Raw genomic sequence first — 17,023 nt, 5'->3', positions numbered from 1 at the left:
CTCTCCCAACACCGAAACAGCCTAAGAGAAAAAAATCACACCACTACGCAAATCCTTCCCATGGAGGAGGGCCAGGACGGTGAAGCTTGTTCGGCAAATGAAAAGAACGTCTGCAAGCTAGCTACCTAGCTCAACTACAGGGAGAGGAAAGAAAAGTTGTGAGTAACGTCAGCTTTACGAATATTGAAGTAATTGAGGACATGGCGGATGCAATCTAATGTTGTTAACGTTGTCTTACGCCAAGTTCCGTGATTAACTTTGCCGTTGAGGTTAACGTTAGCACTCCAACTGTGGTACAGAATTGGCAACCGTAGCATGCTAAAGAAGGAGTTTGGCTCCTCTGCTAGTGTGACTTAATCGCCTAGCTGCCCTGCAAGTTAAATCGTAAGCACCGTTTAAATTCATTGTCATTAGTTTTAATGCTTCCAAGTAGCTAGCTGGGTTGTTAACATTGCTATCGTACCAGAATATTGAACGTTAACTTAAAACGTTAGTTGATAACTGGCAGGTCAGCTAAACTGCTGCTGCTAGCTAGCCTTCTGCTCAACATTAGCAGTTTGCTCAATACAATATTAACACCAGGCTAGTTGCTAACTTAAAGCTACCATGGACGTTACCTTACCAGTGCAAGCCAGTTTTAACCTGGCTATGTGCCTTTTTGGTTGTCTTGGTGGTATTGATATTGACGTCAGACAACAAAACTATCATCAAAATATGTTTACCCGCAATATCCTATCAAAATAACCACGCACACACAGATAATTCAGTGAACCTAATGTTTTTAAAGCACTAGATACATTTGGGACTTACAGGAGTGAAATAAAGCTGTGTTATTTTGCCTTTATCCTAGAGAGCACATGTTTGTGTGAACTCCCACTTTGAAATATGGTGTGTTTGAAGGTATCAACTAAGCCATAACATGCCAAAGCATGGTGGTTCTTATACATTGGCACAACAGTGAGAGAACTGTCAGCTTTGCATCTAAAATTCCTCTGTGGACTTCATTCTCCTTGTTTAGAGTGCATCAGACACACAATGAAGCATTTGTTCGTTTTCTGTAGAGACACAAGCAGTGGCACAAGCACACAGACAGAGAGGAATCTGGTCGGTCTGCTGTGTGGCTGGAGGAGGAGATAGCCAAGCTATTTCAGAGGAAAGCACAGTGACAGAAGAAAAGTCATTTTGTGTTCAATCATGAGCCCACATGAGTGTGGACTATGCTATGAGTAGTGAGAACTTTGTTGTGCATATTTGGATTAAAAAGTGAGGTTATTAGAATGTGAATTCAAATTTAACTTTTGCTTTTTCTAACAGTGGTTGATTCTGCTGCAATGTACCATATTGAAAGGCCACTGCAGGGGTGCTGCAAAGTAGAACGCATAGTATGGGCATTTATACACAAGACTTAGCAATGTTGTGCTTGCCTCAGCCTGCTAGATCATTGGTCATTGCAACAGGCGGATCCCCCTTCATCCATGCCAGGATAAGCTTCTGATGGCAGTACAGATGTGTAGTGTATGCTCTTGAGCATGCACAAACCAGAGGGAATCCCCCTAGAATGCAGATGGCTATCTATTTGTGGTCATCTGGGGCATAATTCCAGTGAATTAGTGTGTTTGGTTTAATCTGGTAAGACATTAATGGCATTGAAGAGCATGGGGATGAAAAACCATGCTCTGTAAAACACCCCTACAGTGGCCCCTCACTAAGCTGCCCCCTGCAAGGATTAACTGTTAACTCAGCATTTCAGTGGTGACTACAAAAATATTATGTAATACAAAAATAACAAATTGATTTCTTAATTTGTGTTTTTCATATAACATCTAACTCTTTTGTTTTTGTGTCTCGTGGTGTGTTTGAACTCTGCAGCAGTGATCAGTTGATACAGTTTTTTGGTGTCACATTACCAGTGATGTGCATAATGGCAGCATTTTCTTCAGCAGTCGTTTTCTTTTTCCTTTTGAAACTTGCAAATGCACAAATATCTTGGCTGGTTCAGCACCTGCTTCTATGCCCCTTGACCTCACAGTGGTTAACCCGGTTCATAGGAAAATCTTGTTTGGTCCTCTCTAAACTATCTATCTATACATGTTAAAGGATATGAGCTTTCACTTATTGGAGCAGATTACAGCGGATGACCTCTTATCTAAACCTAGACTGACCAGTTGGATCCAGGTGTGTGGGTTTGCATTTGCACATGGCTAAATTATTAACTGGACAACTGAACAAATAATACATTGAGGAACTGCACACAAATTTGGCTGAATAATATATTGTCCCAAACCAATCCATCTCAATGGTCGCATTAGTTTGCACTGAGCATTAAACCCAACACCAATTGTATCTCAAGAGAACTTAAGATTGAACAGCATTGCTGTGACTTTTCATTCTGTTTGTGGGAAATTCACTGTGAAACCGTGAAGATAAGAATATTCATGAGTTGGTAAATGATTGAACGTGGTGATGGTGTTCCAAAATGGTTCCAAAAATGTAAATAAATTGGTTTGCTTTGTAATAGGTAGTATCCCACATAAATTGGGACAAAAAGATTATGTTTACAAAAAATGTTTGGTTTGCATTGATACTGTAGGTAAGACTGTAACTGGTCATTGACAGTCAATGACCACTGCGTCCATCAATGTGATTTTAAAAGCCCGCAACCTTTTCACACCAACACTGGGTTTGCAGGTTTGTGGTGGTGCTAACATGATTCACTGTGTACTTTTTAAAAGAACAACAATTCTGATATATCCCAAAATCGTGATCAAACTTATCCAAAGAAAAAGAGACAGTCCCTCAATAAATCGTGTAATATTGCACTCTTTTAAAATGTGTTTATTGTGCAAGGTGAGATCGCAATGATTAAAAAAAAGATATAAACAGCCTTACTTCCCAGTACAAAGTAAATTACAGCATAACACTAGTTACGCTGATTTACATGTATACAGCATTCTTTTCATTGAGTCAGTTGAAATACTTGGCGTGATGTAGCACACAATAAGGTCTGAGTCTAGCTAGAAATAACCCATAATTGAGCCCTGCTGAAGAAGATTATCCTTGGCTTTGGGAGAGAGGTTTTGGAGCATAATTGATGTTTGGGTCTGCCTTCGCCAAAGAAACCACCCTGCCTTTGCCCTCAAGACGGCCTCAGTGGAGTTTCCAGTATTTCTGCCATGTTTAGATCCATTGACGCTACAACAATAAGTCTTCATATTTTCCGGCTATACATGTCACCCAGAGCAAGATAAAGATAAGAGGGATATCTGTCGTAACATGCAAAAATATGTTTGTTCATACACTTCCCTTCCCAGTCGGAAGAAGCCAGTAATGTTTCTGCTGAAGAGGTAGTGATTACAACAGGGTCTGGCCTGTCATTTAGTGTTGGAGGGAGCCAGATATAGGCTATCCCTCTTTTGTCTAATTTACTGTCGCACTCGCTGCTTATTTCTGACTATAAGCGATTCAAAATTCTTCAAGACAAGTTCAGCGAATACATCACATTAGACACGCTTGTGTTTGTTTTTCTAAATTTTGATGTTCAACTGTGATTCATTCATAGGGTGAGCTTGAAGGAAACTGTACAGCTGTTGCAGGCTGCTGGAAATCGATATGTGGCAGAAAGCTGAAGGGAACACAGCGAAATGAGACAGGACAATCTTGCCTTTGTCAGGGCTCTTATTTCCTGGATGGACTATCTGCCTCCTATTTGCAGCATCCTTGCTGTGTGCAGGGTGATATTAGATGAGTCAAGTTAACCATTGATCGGATCAGTTCTTCTCCGCTGACCTTTAGCCCTTCCCGCGTGTTGCAGTTACATCAAAATGTACAATGTTTAGACTCCTTATCCTTGACACAGAAATGCATTGATTTAGTAGAAGAATTTTGGAGCTATGTGGAGATAAAAGATATGTTTTTGCACCACCAGAGAACTGCGTGTGTTTGAGAGCCTAAATATAGAGCAGGAGCTTAGTCTGTGGCTGTATTTCGCTACAGCATTCAGGACGTGCACAGGGTTTGGCTTACCCTTTTTCTGTGGTCACACTTTTTTTTGTTCTTTGGAGTCGCTTCGTTGGAACAGGAAGCCAGATGTATTATTCACAGGTCTGTCAGCGTGAGAAGTGAGTGATTGCATCTGAGAATTTTCTTTTTTTTACTGTGTTTGTGGTGGGTGGGATAAGGTATGTGTGATGGTATATTGCCGCGACATGGCTTTTGGGCCGTCGAGGTTTTTGTTTAGTTTAGTTTTGTTTTGACTTGATATCAACGGTGACCTGTTCTCACCATCTGTCCTCAGTGCTAGGGTGGAAGTTCTCACACCTCAACTTCTCAGTCTGGCTGCTGTGTGACTCGTTCTTCCTTCCTTTGTTTCACAGCAGTTTGATAATGGTTAAAGTTTCTCTTATTTATGTCGGTCTAATTCATGTACTGTACCCTACCCTTTTTATCTTTCTTGTTTTTAAAGTTATGAATATGCTACATTCTGTTCTAAGAACGACAGAAACAATTGTTTGGATAGGTGTGAGACTACCTGACTATAAAAGGAGCCCTTTTCAGCCACTGTGATGATAAACTGGAGGGAAAGTACAGTTTTGGAGGCTCTGATCGCTTACGTAACTGCCTCTTGGATGTAGTGGGTAATCTTCAGATTATTACTCTGCTCAGGAGGTGGCTTTAATCCTGTCCCCAGCACAGGGCAAACCAGGCTGAAGTCAACAGTCGACCTATTACTTTGCTGTGATCAAGAGTCTGAACCGTCCAACCGCACTCCGCCTTTACAGCTCAGTCGTCATACAGGAAGTTGTTCTGTGTCATGACTGAACAAACTTAAATAAATGTAGAATCGGATCTCTTGAAAGTAAGGCTGCAGACTGCCACTCAAATACATTATTTCCTGTGTCAGTAAGAAAGTTCAAAGCCAGAAATGAAAGATATATTTCCACAGATGCTGATTATATGACTGCTGATGTTTTAATGTTTTGTGACCAGTATTATGTACTTGGTAGTGATAAATGACCAAGATCATTTTTGTCTCTGTTTCCTAGTCAGTGTGCTGCTTCGTTGTTTAAGACATGGTTTCTGTGCTCTCTGTTTCAGATTCTTGTGCAGTGAACTTGTGGACCCTCCTTTCTCTTTCCAGTTCCAGCCCCTGCTCTATGGCCTTAAGGTACGTCACACGGGTTAAGTGGGCAGTGTTCCACGGTGCGGTGTGGTTTAGGTTTTACTGAGACTGCAAGCTAAGTAGTGTGGGAATGAACAGGGTGTTGGATTAATCTCATTGTTTTTCTTTTGCTGTATTCTGAAAGTAGAAATTTCAGTCTTTTCATGCAGGCATTTAGTTCCCAAACACTACTTTCAGTATTGCTTGGACAATTTCACTTCATTCTGCCAATAAATGTTGTCCATGCTGCAGTCATAAGGTGACAAATACCTCATTCTTCTCTGACTAGAGTTATGCAGTAACTCCATATAGGCCAAATGGTTTAAAGTACTTTCATTCCAGGATCTCCTTGTCAAGTATATTTGTCAGACCTGTAATATGGGACAGATTTTTAATATGGCTGCTGGTATGGCTAATAACCTTGTGACAGAAAAATAACAACTTTATTTATGTGCTATTTTAGTGTTTGCATATCATATTTAATTACATATTTAAGTAACAAAAGGAGATAACAGGAAAACTGGTAATCTAAAAAATTCAGAGTGAAATTCAGATGGTAAGATTAACAACTGATACACCAACATTCTTTGGTTAACTTCCCTCAAAGTACACAGAGCAAGCTTTTGACAAAAGGAACAAATGGAGTGTGTTTATATCAGATCAAATAACATTTGTGCTTTGTAAAAGCAGCAACCAGATAGATCTGATTAGTAGAACGGATGCTTGGGGAGTCTTCTGTCGAAGTGGGAGGATAGGTTGGGCTATTTTATGTTTTTTATTTTAGCTCTAAATGTTAAATACAATATTTGGAAAACTTTTAGTGGATCATAATAACAAAATGGCATTCTGGGTGAGACATAACCACCACAGTTATAAAGTAGGGCATGGATTTCATTAGCGTAGGTATTATGCTTGTGGTAGTTAGTTAAGTAGTGAAGTAACAACATGCTTATAACCACTATTCTGCTATGCATGTTACCCTCAGTTGAAGTCCTAAACATCAACATCCCATGAAAAAACAAGGCTAAAAAAAGTGGCCTGTGGTTTATTCATGTTGCTTGAGCAAGGAACTGTAAAGGTTGTGAAGTAGAATTGCACCGGTGTGTTCCTCTTATTGCTGTTTTTGCATATTATTGCGGCCTCTGGGAGAGGAGTGCCATTTCAGAATGATAATTGGTCAGGTCAGAAGAAGAGGATGATTTGGATGCAGGGTCTAGTCAGGTCACATTCTCACATTCTTCAGCAGTGACAACCCAGTTCTCTGTGGGTTGCCTCACAACTGTCAATCAGGACTGGCCGGAACCAGCTTGATCTCTTTGTCTCTGTGTCTGAATGTTGAACATTGCGTTTCTTGTTCCTGTTTGCAGATGAAACACCCTTAGAAACGTAGCTTGTAGGTTCCCTATTATGTTGATAAACAAAGTAGCACGAATCAAAGGGGGTTGTGTAGGTATGTTATAAGCAAGAACGAAAAGGATGTATGTTTCCTCACCCAGGTCGTTTCTGTACAAAGAAGTCCCCGTGTCTTTTCAAGTGGTGGTTTTGTTATGGTATACACAAGCATACAGTTTTAGATACTGTATATAAACTATTTCATTTGGGTTTCCATAATGGAATGTATAGACGTTCATCGGCTGAATTGCCAGAGTTTATTGACGGCAATCTGAGAGCAAGCTTTAGTAAGAGAATTTAATCTTGAAATTTGAAGTAGGCAAAATAAATTGGTATTACCATGTTGACTCTAAATACCTTAAATGCATAAGAATTTGCACCAAGGCAGTCACATACACATGAGCAGAAATGTAATTTCATTGCTTCATAATTTCAGGTTACACATCAGAGGCCTGCAGACGAAGGCAGGATTGTGGGCTATGGTGTGGTGGCTGTTTGCACCATTAGAGGGCAGTACAACATTGTTTTGGTATTCAGTTTGCCTGACAGAGCCCCCAAACTGTTTACTGACTTCCAAGTGGTCGAGTAGCAGTTCAGATATATGCATACCCAGAGTGATCAACATGACTGAAGCATTATTGTGCTGTCAGGGTACTGGCTGACCCTCCCAGCTGACTGCAAAACGGACTCTGACTTCTGGGCCCCAGCCCACTAGTTTTCCTGTTTTCTCCTGCTTGAAAGCAGAACAAGGCAGAAGCGGGTGGGACCCAGAATGGCATAGGAACGCTGCACATTGTTCCCAGAGCTTCCTCTTCCACATTCCTGGGCTGATTGGGATCTGGGCCTCCTGTGCAGGAGCATTGTTCTAACTCAACAGCACCACAGACCTGGCCCCAACAAACCACAGCTGCCTCCACTGACCATTGTGGTGCTCAGGCCGGGTGATGGCTATCTTTGCCTCATCAGTCATCCCTCTCTATCTCTCTCTCTCTCTCTCTCTCTCTGACTCATTTAGTGATTCGACCAGGATCTGCTGCCTCAGCTTCTCTGCATCTTTGCTTCGGCCTCAGTCTTGCATTATACCAATAAACATCCCATATACAACTTAAAGCAACATTTCTCGTGTTCTCTGGTGCCTGACGTGATTATGTTTTGTCTGTGGCAACATAATTGTTTAGAAAATATAGACCCAATATTTCACTCACCTTAGTAGTTTTACTTACCAATTGAATTGAGTTCAGTGTCGTTTTGTCAAAACCAGAACAGACCAGTTGGATAATAACATTGACAATCGGACAATCGAAGTTTTCGATGTGATTTTATGTATAATGATAATGGACACACTAATTTGCAGTAGTGTTGGTGACAGACTACCATTTTTTGAGATTGCTTTTTTTATTCGTAGGCCTTTCAAGTTGTTTCCTTTTGATTCACAACTTTTTCTGTGGGTTTTAAAGGTTGAAAATGGATTTATCAGTCAATGAATGTCATTTTATCAGAGAAAAAGTACATTTCGTTCAACAAAAAATTGACAGCTCTGGACAAATGGAGCGTTTTCAGAGTCCAGCCTTTTGCAAATGTGTTTGTGAGCCAGAGTCCAGCTCTAAAAAGCCTTCTGGTGGTGTGCCATCAAATCTTGCTGAGCGTTTTCTTTTTTTCCCAGCAAACTGGGGCTTGTCAGTAGATTTCAACAATTAGTGCTGCTCGCTGTGCTTTTCTGCCAGCTGGCCTCTAGAGGGCAGAGTTTTCACAAAACTGCTGCACTGCATTTATCATTGCATTCTACCACTTTGTGCTTACTCTGCAGGTAAGGTTTGGTGCTGGATAAATGCAATATGAAAGCACAGTTGAATAAATAACTACTGTTTTTGTATAGCGCTTTGAGAAATCACACAGGGGAAGAAATGGAGAATGGTGATTTTTGTTTTTCTTGTACTTCCTCCCTTCAGGCTCTCGTATACTAAAACAGTTACATCATCCCACTGAAATTTTCACACGCTGCAGTAGTGCAGGGGTGTAAGCACTTCCTTTAATACATTTCTGACCATACTTACTGGTCTTACACACAATGCATTCTTTTCTTCCCTTACTATCTTTACTTTAAGAAACAGTTGTCTCTGAAGGAGATGGTAGCTTGGGCATGAGGATATGTAAGAGAAATAATATCATACCAAAGCATAATGTTATCCACTTTACAGTGCTAACCACAATTGATATAGCACAAACTGGAATGGTATTATATGTCTGTTTGGGAAAGAGTCTCACATTAAAAGTTAACCACTATAATACTTCTTGACGGTGCCTTGACTGCATCTTTTAGTTTTTTTTCACCTCTTCTGTGAAGTCACTATCACATCCCTCCTGTTGCTGCAGATGTTATATGGATAACTTACAGTCATGGAAAAAAATATTAGACCACTATTGTTTTCCTCAAGTTCTTGTTCATTTCAATGCCTGGTGCAACTAAAGGTACATTTGTTTGGACAAATAGAATGATAACAAGAGAAATAGCTCATAAGAGTTTAATTTAAGAGCTGATATCTAGCCATTTTCCATGGTTTTCTTGATAATGATTTTGGTAATTATCATGAAAACCATGGAAAATGGCTAGATATCAGCTCTTAAATTAAACTCTTGTTAGCTATTTTTGTTATCATTATATTTGTCCAAACAAATATACCTTTTGTTGTACCAGGCATTAAAACAAACAAGAAATTGAAGAAAACAAGGGTCTAATAATTTTTTCGATGACTGTATTTACATATTTAATTTCAATAGTTTATCCCTTTTTTCTGTTTTTGTATAATGTCACTTTTTAATTTTATTGTTGTTATGCATTGTTATATAAAATTCAAACCGGCCTTACTGAGTTTTTTACCCTGTGGAGCAAAATAAACTTTAATTAATACACTTACCGCAATGAAACTGTTCTAATAAGTAACCAAAACAACAAGCTTTGATTTGACTTTCAATTTGTCGGGTGGATGTCTGGGCGGGACCTTAATACTGCAGCTCCGCCACCCACTGCTGCACAGACTCTGGCTCCAAATTATGACACCAGCACAAGATGGCAGTGCCCATATCCAGGATATTTTGGTTTATTTTGGTTTAATTTTTGTACAGTCCATAGGTCTTCCCATCTTTTATATAGAGTGCAAGACAGATGACGTCCACCTATCTTTTCCTGCTAGAATTAAATAATGAGTGTTGTATAAGAGTGGTATGGTGAGACTCACATGGGACTCAACCATAGGGTCTATGTGTGGCCACAGAACCAAAAATGAGTTAAAAGAGCCTGAAGCTGCAAGGCTGAGCTTTAATTCCCATTGGGTTCTATAGCACTACCAGCCCTTGTACATTACACACATAGTCACTTAATTCAATATTAATGTTAAAATGCCTAATGGAGTCTTCATTAGAGTGAGATAAAATTGTGCTGTTTTGTATTGTGCAACTGTGTTGTTGTGGTGCATACTTAAGGATGACTCAGCAGAAAAGGCTAATCTTAAAGGTGTTTTAACAATTAGCTGCACACTGGTGCTACAGTCGTCTTTAATTTTTGTTGAGTGTAACAGCTTTGTATTGCTATTGAGGACTGGCAATGTTGCTGCTTGGATGGCCTATTAATTTTTGCACTCAGTCCCTTAGAACAGCAAATTGATGATTTCTTTAGGCAGCAAGCTTTTATGAGAGTCAGCACAGTGTAGCTCTTCTCACTCCTTAGCGAGGGATATTTGGAAGGGTATGAGTTTGCTGCAGGTACAAGCTGTGCAGCCAAGCAGAGCACAGCAGTCTGTCATCACCCCGTTTCACAGACCCCATCACTTTGCTCATTCTGCTTCTCTTCATAATAGCTCTGCGCAGTCGAGCAGAAGTGAAAGCAAGGGGACGGATGCTCTTGTTATTTGAGTAAGTTAGTAACAAAGCATACAAACATTTGAGTTTGTGTATGAATGCTAACAAGTAACACCATTCCGACAGTGATAAGCGCTATCACTGAACGCAGGCGGGCCAGTGCGGCCAGCTCTGTGGAGCTTTCCTACTTTTTCTAGTGTCTGTCAATCTTCTTCCTCCTCTCCTGGTCTCTTTCACTGGTGAGCAACACAGGCCGGCAGGGTGTGGCTTGTATCGTCTCTGTTGTGATTGGCTGGTGGCCCAGGCCTGTGTTATCTACTGTGGAACATGTTCTAGTCCCACCCCAGATAGTGCTTGGCACTCAAACATAGCCCTGCCCACTCACAATTACATCACGGCCCATGAAAATGCCATGTCTGCTTGCTTTCTCTATTCACAGTGAGCAGACAGGTAATGTTGCAGCGTAAGAAGTTTCTCACTCTGTCTTAACTAACTAGAAGAACTGAAGCTGTTTACTGTAGCTAGTCAACGTGACAGACAACTTTTAGAGAGCCTGACAGGTAGTGTCTCTCCTGGTCTTTAAGGGGAGATCTCAGGGCCAACACATACAGGACTTGACAGAGAGTGGATGTGGAGCTGCTCCGTATAGGTAGCAGCTGGAGACGGGAACTGCCCTGTCTGCTTGCTTGTCTCTAAATGGGGTAGATAAAGCAGACCGGTAGTTTGTGTTGGGGAATGGCATGGCGCAGGCTATTGGACTACACAACAGAGTGAAAGACAGGAAGAGTCTTGTTGAACATGGAGTTTTTGAGAAGCCTGGTCCCGGCTGTCATCTCAGGGGAGGGGTCCATTGAACATGTGGGAGCCTTACCCAGGGAGACAGGTCCCCGGCTCCTTCGTATGAAACGATTGGGCCTGCTAGCCATGGGACAGACCATTGAAGAGGTTCCAGGAGATCCAATGATGACGGTAGATCCTGGTATCAGGTCCTCCACACCTGGCCGCAGGAACCAAATTCGCCTCAAAGGTACAACTAACTCACCCTCATATTGATGCAGAAAGGATCTCATGATTTGTTCATCTTTGCTAAACCCATTTCATGGGTGCTTTTTGTAATTTACATTTTTAGTTTAGTGTATGTTGAGCTTTGTTAACATTTAACCAAAGGTTGGCTTTATCACCACCCCATCCCCATCCCCTTAATGCGTACATGCTAACAAGTACATACATAGAATGTATAGATGCAATACTGTATACAGGCTGAGGTTGCACACGAATGGATTAGATGCACAGCAATGGACACTGACTATAGTGCTGCTGTTGGATTCAAATGCCACAGAATCTAATTCAATAAAAAGATCCATTATAAACTCCTCATGTAATGTGTAATTGGTGTACATTCAATCCCATGTCTGTTAAAAGCAAGAACACAACATAATGAACAGCTGAGAGTTACTTCATTAAAAATTGGAGTATTTCTTTAATATTAATGTCCAATACATTGCACAGAATGAAAAAAGTTTGTTTGTTTCAGATCTTAAAGTGGAGTATCTTGCACTGACAAACATCAAGTTGAATAATATTATGTTTTTTACCCTAGTTAGTGAGCCCCTCCCCAAAATGTGCCCTTCAGACATTTTTTAAGAGACAGCACTGGGTGTTAGCTGCTCCTCTGTCAGACATGTGTAGGTACGGTCACACCACACTGGCTAGAGGAAGTAGAATTTACATCATAACCCATATTTAGTTTTCTTGCCACAAAAAGAAGATGATGGTGATGGTTATTTCTTCAGTTGTTAAAAGTTTATATGATCGACATAACAGTGACTAATGTATATTTCCAAATTTAAATTTGAATCCATTGACTACCAATGACCAACTACAGTGTGAAAACATTGTTGGCAATGGTGAACATATCCTATTATCCACAAACGAGCTCTGCTTAACTAACTTTACTCAACACCAAATGGTAGAAAAAGTTATTGAACATCTAGCAAACTAAAGACTTGGAAATGAAAAGTGGATTTAAGATTGTCAGCCGGCCAAAAATTTCCAAATGCTAATGTTGTGGGCTGCCTGCTGGACGTGGACAGTGTAGTGAATAGGCAATTGTTTGCTCACAGGTCACTGGTAAACAACTGTATATGATGATGTTGTAAGCTGTATGTTTGCCAGCTTGCTTTGGAGTCTGGTGAAGAAATGTATTAAAGCTGCTTTAACATCACATAACCTGTGGTCAGTTCTGCTCTGTTTATGTATTTATATTTCCCCTTCTATATCATTTGGTTATACAGTATATAGGCATTCGATTTTGTGGGTTGTCTTGTGATGCACATGTTGAATACTTCTTTGATTATTAATGAAGAGTGTTGTAACACAGCTGGTGTTTTTTTACTTGCTTGTTTTGTATGTTCGTCCATACATGGCATGCATGCCCTTTAGCATTGGAGAATTGCTGTCATGGATGGTATCTACTTGATGTGGTCCTACATCATGCTGGACGGAGGTAGTGATATCTGAAAAACAGATAAATAAAATGCTTGTCTTGCTACAATACCACAGGAACTGTAAGGAACAGCCTGGACACCTGTATGCACGTTTTTTTTTTTCAACCTAACAACTCTGTTGAAACAGAGCATCTAATATTGATAGTATTCGCAACAAGTTTGAGGACTGCAAAGTTGTCACTTTTCCTTTCTCTCCTTTCACCTTTTTCTGCACCTTTTGTGTGTGTGCGTGCAAAGCCCTGCTCCAGTTGACATGCAGAGATCGGAGGAGGAGAGAAAATGACAGCAAACAAGTGATGGAATTAAGGTTCTAAGAATTTTTCCTGACCACGAGAGACGGTATGAAAAACCTGGATGACAATTTACTCTTTCGGTCAGGAAGGATGACATAGAATGACAGTTATTGATGTAACTAAGGGTCTATGAATTCTGGATGACTGCTTGAGTTGTCATCCAGATGTTTCATTCTGTCTCAGACGGTCAGGAAAAATAATATATATATTGTTTTTGTGGGTTTTTTAACCAAGGTATCAAATTGGCTATCAAGAAATGTTGAATTTCACTGGTATTGGTAAAGACTATTACAGGACATCCCTAGTAAACGTTATGGGGAACCATCAATGGAAAACTGTGATGCAATTTTTTTCCCCCATAATGCTTAGCTATTTCGCTGGCTAAGTATGCCCTGTACTGCTATAATAAATAGGAAAAAATAAACAAAATGTAATTAACATGAATATCAGATCACACTATCGTGGCCTGCCTTCAATGGAGCAAAAATTTGACAGTTGTTTCTAAAGAATGAGTTGTGCTGACAAGGTTAATCCTTTGGAGTAGGTCTACGATTGTGCCTATGGATACAGTAGTTAAAGGTTTACTGAATGTGTGTCCACATATGAATTATGTGTGCGTGCAGGCCAGCCAGTGTGCATCAGCAGTGGGGTGATGGCTTGTCGTCAGTATCTCAGTATGGCTTTTATGCAGTGCTACCTGTCAGAGCATGCTTGCTCCGTGTTTGCTCATGGCTAAAACATAACTCTCCCTTCTGCTCTACTTGCCTAGCCTCTGAGAAGGGGACCTGATAAGATAGCTAGCTAAACTAACCCACAATAACAATGAAGCTTGTTTGGGCTTTGGTTTGGAGACTTGTTGAGCTGTAAAGCCAGGTGCTTTTGTATATGTGTTTATGTTCAGCTTAGGCTGCTGGTGATATGTTGATATTTATATGAAAAACAGTGAGATCACATGTCCACAGACTGGATTGGGCATATTGTTTTCAAATCTTTCCTTTCTTTCTTTCCAACTAGGAAACATCCGTCATTTTAGACAATTCTCCTTTTTTCATCATGTTCGTGGTGGCAGGGGTCACAAGGGTGAGTTATGTAATAAAAGAAGTGATGTGATGGTAAGGAGAGGTATGTAAGGGATGGTATTCTGGTGTGTTCATACCTCAGCTCTGATTTAAACGCAGGGTTAATTATCCTGAGTGCCACTCCCTTGTTGCAGAACTGGCATAGCTTGAGTTGGCTTTTAAGGTGGTGCTGCTCTTTTCATTCTGTCATTTGTCTTTCTTCGCACACAGTGACATCAGCCAGTTGCACGACGTACAGCTGAGTTTTTGGGAAGGGTTTGATTGGGACAGTATTTGGTTAATGGGTGCAGCAGGTTTCCTGTTTGTGATTTGGGAGTGTTTGGAGCATGTGACTGTACATGAGTGTGCACTGGTGGGTTGTTCATCTGCTCTGAAGGTCTGGACAGCCTATAGGGTGTATCCAGACAGCCTGGATAGACTTATTCATCGGGTTTCTTAAATAGTTATTAGCCAACTGTAGTGAAACAAACCCCATAATGGTGCAGCTCAGTGCAGACTCGGCACTTAGTGGGTATATGGTGTCATAGCTGGGAAGACAAATGCTGTGAATCATTGTTAGTGCTTTTGCTCCAACCAGTTTTCCCAATAAATGCTCCTCTGTAGTGAACAACTTGAAGACAGCTAATTTTAAGAAGTGCTATGAGTAATGAGCTGACCTTTTTGTACCCGTTTTAAGATGAGTTTTAATTCAGATTCTGCTCTGTCATTCCTCAGAGACAATATGCTTTTGACCCAGGAATGACTCTTTGTTGAAATGAGTTGCCTCTTGATTTGCCAGGCAAATCTGAGAAATGAGTTTGTTCATTTTCCTGCTTGAGCAGAGGAAAAAAGGTTCTGTCATTGGGTTTGAGTGTGTCTGGTTTGTGCAAGGAGTTATTTATAAAGATGTTTTTGATTATTCACCCTCACACAGCTACAGAGGAAATTGGCCAGGAAAAAAAATGTGTGTCAATATGTGTGTAAAATGTTTAAAATCTAAATGTGCAGAGTTTGTGTCCTGATAATTATTACAAGAAAGTATGAAATTGCTGGTTCTCAAGGGAGTGTGTGTAAGTGAGGAGCTGTGCAGGCTGCAGAGTTGTGCTGCATACCCAGACTGCTGTGATGGATCTAAATGGCGTGTCCTCTGCAGCCCAGGCACCACTGGGGAGGTCAGGGATTGAATTACAGCTCCTATCGATTATTGTTCCCACCACTGCCCTTCAGAGAGGCCAGGACAGGAAATGCATCCTCCACCCTGTGGGCTCTTGGGAGGAGCAGCTCCCCTATACCGTCTGCAGCCAGGATGGCTAGCTGTCAATCACTGCTACTTTGTGAATGGAGCTACTATAACATGCCTTGGTTGTGCATTTAGTTGAGATTATTCAATCAGTGAGCTCCTCTTTCCAGGAAGTCGGTTATAATGTTGTTTATTTGAGGTCCTCAACTTACGTCAGCTGTGTTGGACAGTAGCTCTTAGCTGTAATGTTCCCAGAGAGCTGATGCTGTTGGTTATTCTGCTGCATTCCTCAAACAATAAAGCTGGTTTACAGAAAACAGCACCGGAGGTCTCTGAATGTTTGTATGTGAACTGGTTTGCTGATAAGGATGACAATATGTGCTCTAATTCTGTTTTTAAACATAATGTGTACACATTAGGCTTCTGCCAAATACGTCTGCCTTTCAGCATTTAGCTAGTGCCAGTTACAGTGTGGACTCTGTGGGACATAGGGCCTGGAATTGGGGATTTCTTCTTCAATTACATTTGAAATAACGAAAGTGTAATTGCCATATTTAAAGCTATATTATGCTATCCAGCTGATTTCTCGTGAGCCACTGCACTTACGTTGGGTACATAGACTGAGTCAAAGAAGTGGACATAGCTGTGGTGTCAACAATTGGCTTGTGGACTACAGTTACAGCCTTAAGTTTGCCATTTTGTTTGACTTTGGCCATCTTGGCTTTTTGGAGACATAAGTGACCATATTTGGACAAGAGGTTGGAGCTAGGAAGGAGGACGTTATAGGAAGTTATCAGCGAATGGTAGCATTAGCTAGATAGTTAGCAAGGTGCATTGGCTAATCAAATTTACATCCTCCTTAGAGTGTCTTTTAGACATTTTTAAGGCAACCAAAATGTTACAATTAACTTTTGTGAACTAAAAACCAACTGTGAAAGAGTCAAAGTTTTAACACAAAAACATGATGTGCTGTGATAGCAACCTGTCAACCACAAACTAGCTCTGCCCTAAAGCATACCCTGCTTGATCATCTATTTTACTGTAAATGGGACCATAATTTGCCATATGAATATCATGCTGTATTGAAGAAGACTTGAAACTCGCAAATGAGACCATGAGCTTATTAGGAAAATGTTTACTGAAATAATAAATCAATTGAGAAGTCGGGTAATTTTCTGGTAGACTTCTACACAATATGACTTATTTTTGCAATTGAAGCAGTCGCCTCCTCCTGGCCATTAGAAAGAATGCAGGTTTAATGCACTTTTGCATTGGCATTACTTTTGAGGCACGGAGATTGCCTCTTGGTTGGTTAATAGAACTTAAAATAAAAATATCTGCAGAATCGTGGTGGAGCAAAACAGTATCTGAATGAGGTAAATTCAAAATACTTTGGATAGAAAAACTGCATACATTAGATAACTGAAACAAAATATAAAACGCCAATGAAACAAAAATGTGCAAAGGAGTTCCAAACCTCTGGTTCTGTTGTTAATCATGTGGTTGAACACAGGAGTTAT

General features: G+C 40.5%; 1 protein-coding gene across 1 annotated transcript in view; it reads left to right on the top strand.

The window, feature by feature from the left end:
* Positions 1 to 17,023, top strand: part of fryl (furry homolog, like) — a 78,972-nt gene continuing 61,949 nt past the window's right edge. The window contains exons 1-2 of the mRNA XM_059341516.1: positions 1 to 158; positions 5,095 to 5,164. The gene's annotated coding sequence lies outside the window, so the exon portion shown is untranslated. The remainder of the gene's footprint in view (positions 159 to 5,094; positions 5,165 to 17,023) is intronic.

The sequence above is a fragment of the Centropristis striata genome, chromosome 9, assembly GCF_030273125.1.
Source record: "Centropristis striata isolate RG_2023a ecotype Rhode Island chromosome 9, C.striata_1.0, whole genome shotgun sequence".
In the NCBI taxonomy this organism is placed as follows: domain Eukaryota; kingdom Metazoa; phylum Chordata; class Actinopteri; order Perciformes; family Serranidae; genus Centropristis; species Centropristis striata.
The sequence above is the reverse complement of the archived record's forward strand: the minus strand, read 5'-3'. Positions and strand labels throughout refer to the sequence as shown.